Source organism: Chaetura pelagica, unplaced genomic scaffold, assembly GCF_000747805.2.
Source record: "Chaetura pelagica isolate M959 unplaced genomic scaffold, ChaPel_1.0 scaffold83, whole genome shotgun sequence".
Taxonomy (NCBI): Eukaryota; Metazoa; Chordata; class Aves; order Apodiformes; family Apodidae; genus Chaetura; species Chaetura pelagica.
Window position 1 is genome coordinate 2,469,101 of NW_009952893.1, and position 4,114 is coordinate 2,473,214.

The following is a 4,114-nucleotide window of genomic DNA, read 5'->3' on the forward strand; positions in this document are numbered from 1 at the left end:
CCTCCGCGGCCCCGTTTTCCCTCGCCGGGCGTGCTGGCTGCCCGCGGCGCCCCGCTCCCGCGCCTCAGCCCTGCGCTCCCTTCATTCTCTCCGGCTCCTCTTTACCGCACCCTTTCTCTTCGTGCCTTTGTGTCTCTTCACCCGCCTCTTCTTCCTTCGGGCCTCTGGTTTCTGCTCCTTCCCCGCGGCCCCCGCTGCTGCCAGCTGTTACGCTCTGGTTCTGCCCATGTATTCTGCTGCCCTTCTTTAGTTGCTTCTTCGCACAGCTCAGAGTTTATTTTTTTAATCTTTGCTAGGCCTCTGCTGGCCTGTTGTTCTGGCTGGAAGCTATTCTGTTGGTCTCAGCTTGCTGCGTGGGCCTCTGCCACTTTCCAAAAGTTTTGGCCCTGCAGTCCACAGCCCCCTTTTATTTCTTCTCTGTACTTAAAATGTTTTGTTTCTTCTGTCTCTCTGCATGCTGTCCAGTTTCCTTCCATGCATTTGTCTCTAGCTCAGTGACCTCTTAGCTTTTCATTGCTGTTTTCCTTGAAGGCTACATCTAACCAGCTTCTTTAGTTCTATGTCTGTTGTTGTGCTCTGTGTGCCTTTGTGTCTGGATTAGACTTATCCCAAAATATGAGGTGGTTGGGATTTTTAAAGTTACAGAAATTTTTCTCAGATTTTGGGAGAGGGAGGTGACTAATCAGTGCAACTGGAGATGGAGCAGTGTTAAACAGTCTTAACAGACAGTTGCACGTAAAAGCAAGATGGAGGTAGTTGCCTCTTAAACTTTCAAACCTCTGAATACTGAGTTTTTCAGGACTAAAAACTGTTAGAGTCATGGAGCCCGGATGCCTACTCATACTTAGTTGTACTTACTGTGAGAAGATGAATTAGATTTTCATGGGCTAGCACTTGTTTTTCTAAGGTATTTTATGTTGCTGTAGAGGACTTAAGGATACTGTAACTTGTACTGTTAGTGATTCTTAGTACATGACAGATTAGCAGTATTTCATACTGTCTAATCCTAAAAAAAAATAAAATTAAAAATTCCTCCTTAAGGTATTAGTTCCTTGTGTCCTGTATAATTTTCTGAACGTCATTGCCTGGACAAGGAATAGTTAACAACTCATAGTTAAGCTTAAAATATCACTGTATATATATTTTTTTAATCTAAAAAGAAAGACATTGTAGGTTCTCTGGTAAGCACCCATCAGTCAACTTAAAAGGTAACGTTTGATAGCAAAGTCCTAGTACTGGCAGTAATCTTGAGCTCTAACTTTCTTTGGTTTTCTACTCTATGGTTTGTTTGTTGCTTGTTTCTCAGGGAGGGGAACAATACAAATTTGTTTCTCAGGTTTTGAACACCATTTGAGCTTAACATGCTGTAGAAGGACTAGATTATTGAAATGCTTTTTCTTGTGAAATTATTTCGATTTTTAAATTAATTTCTTGGGTTTTCTGGTAATATTTTATTATTTTATATAATGTAATGTTTTTATAATAGCATGTTTTTAATAATAGTTTATATACTTGAAATTATATTTAAGTTGAAAAGAGCAGAATTTGCAAATAAACTGAATTACCCTAAAGTAAACATTAGATGATCCTAACTGAACTTGTTTTCCTTTTTTTTTCCCCATTCCTATATACAGAGACCTAAAGGACAAGGAAATAAAGGTAAGCTGATTTCTTGTATTTCTGTCTAAATCTTTAATATTGCTGTTTACAGAGGTTAATGTACTTCAGACAATCTTGAGAAGAGAATGTAGCTGTAGGCTGTCTTATTTCAGATCAGGATGACAGGAAATTGTGTGCCAAAATGTTAGTTTCTGGCATTTTTACTGTGGTATGACAGTACATCAGTTGAAAACATTTTATTTTGTGAATGGAGTGTCAGAAATTGGATGTCCACATAGCTATTTCTTTTCTAGCTGACTTTGTGATATGCTCATATAATCTCTTTAACAGTACACCTTGGGCCTTTCTGAGCAGTGGATAGAAGCAGTGTACTTGAGTTGTCAGGAAGAATCTTTTGAACAGCCTCCTGAGCTTGCAAGACAAGAGCCATGTGACTGTTTACTCATATCTGTGCTTTGAACACATCATCTTCCTTTTTCTCAGAAATTTTGTGGATTTTCTTCTTCATTTTAGCATCAGTATAGAATATTCTCTCAGGGCTTGTAGGCTTTCTGTTTTTCTACTTTTTTCATGTTTCTGTCATCATCTTAGTTTTTAAATACGGTACTCAATGGAGTTTATTCTCTTACAGAAACAAGGAGCTAGCTATGTAATATTCTTTCTAAGATTACTGACAAGTCTGTTGTAAATTGCATCTCAGATTATATCTTGCAATTTGGCCTGAAATTTGTTATCTTTGTCATAAAGACTAATATTCTATTGGGAATACTTTTTGCCTAATCAGTACACTTACGACCATTTAAATCTTGAGTGCTTAGCAAGTGGAGCTATGGAATAGCATGCGCACAGATGCCTTTGTGTGTTAATATGCTTATTATTTATTTGAACTTTTTTTTTGAGTTCACATACTCTTTGCTTCCTGTTGTTCATTATCTGAACTAATCTAATTGTTCTCTGTGAGCTGTCATTTAATGTTCTCTGCAGCATGCTGATTTTGTTATTCTGCCCATGTGCAGATATCTGCTTCTTATTACCCATATTGCTTATGAGGTGGCACATGGTTCCTTAATCTTGCTGAACTAGGCCTGTTCCTTCTAATTTCTGTGCATTCAGAGAAAAAATGAACTTGTGTTTAGCTTCTGAAGCCTTCTCAGTTCAGTCATTCTTGACTACTGGTTCTCTCATATTCTACCTTTTTTCTTGAAGCTGAAGATTTTGACTGTTTCTTCATATCTTTGAAATAGTTTGTGTTTATACCTTCCATATTGCCCTTAAAAGAGAAGAAAAGTCAGATTTGTTTAATAAGTTATTTATGGCTTCATAATCTTTAAATTACTGTATCTCAGTTTTAGTGAGGTTATTACAGTGCATATGCTAGAGAATCATACAAGTAGTTTTTGAAAAATACTCCATTTATATATGAACTGGACTGGAAGTATAAGCATTTCTGTTTAAGTCTTATGTTGCAGCTTGTTTAATAATGAAAATGTACAAGTCAGCTGTTCTTTAACTTCTTTATGTTAGCATATTTTTATGTGCTATAATTTGTAAATGCTGCAGAATGTTTAAATCAAAACACATCCTTTAGTTTGCTGTGTAAGAAAGAGACTTTTGCATTTCTGAACTTGGATTTTTATGGAGTGCATCTTTTTAAAAGGTGGATTCTTATTGTGTATTCTCTTGGTGAGAATATGACCTAAATGAAAACTAGTGAGACAAAATAGTAATCTCCTCCATTGTGTTATATTATTTGGCATAATGTGTATTTAATGAAAACAAATTATGATTTAGCATTAGATTAAAGGGCTAGAAGATTGAGCATGGTAGCGCAGTGTAGCACGTCTAGTTAGCTTTGGATTAGAGACTTTTTCAAGAGGATAAATTAAGTCAATATGAGCAATCTTTACTGATCACATGTTGGCAGACAGTCATCTTTCTTAGGTGTCGTGATAGATCCCAGTTTAAAGGAGCTTTTGAGGAAAGAAGAAATACTAAGTTAACAGACTGATCCAGAGTTGGTTCTGTGCATAAGAGCAATAACCTACAAGAGAATGGGAAGAAGGTTACTCTCCACATATCTGGTGAGAGAATGTGAGTGAGCAGTACAAGGGGTGTATGCATGGAAATAGAGTATTTTTCATATTAGAACAAAAAATATTGGACCTGCAGATGATACCAGGAGGTAGCTGATTTGAATTGTTGAGTAAAATGTTTTGGATGCTTTATTCTAGTTAATTTTAAATTGGTGTACTGTCATATCGTCCTTCACCAAAATTTGTGGGATTGAAGTCCTAGTGTGTGGAACAGTACTATCTGTCCATTGTGTCAGATACTAATGTTAGTGTTTCAAAGATTTGAATGAGTAAAATCACCCTGTCTTGAAAGTTTTCTTATTCTAGTTGTCATCTACTGTACAGTTGACATAAAACTGTAGAACTGATATCAGTCAAATCATGTTTTACAGGGGGATATTTGGGCAGGGGAAAAAGGGCAT

The 4,114-nt window shown here is 36.7% G+C and overlaps 1 protein-coding gene across 1 annotated transcript in view; it reads left to right on the plus strand.

Annotated features, from left to right (window-relative positions):
• Positions 1-1,637: 1,637 nt before the first annotated feature.
• YTHDF3 (YTH domain family, member 3) overlaps positions 1,638-4,114 on the plus strand; it is a 22,486-nt gene continuing 20,009 nt past the window's right edge. The window contains exon 1 of the mRNA XM_009995543.1: positions 1,638-1,659. The gene's annotated coding sequence lies outside the window, so the exon portion shown is untranslated. The remainder of the gene's footprint in view (positions 1,660-4,114) is intronic.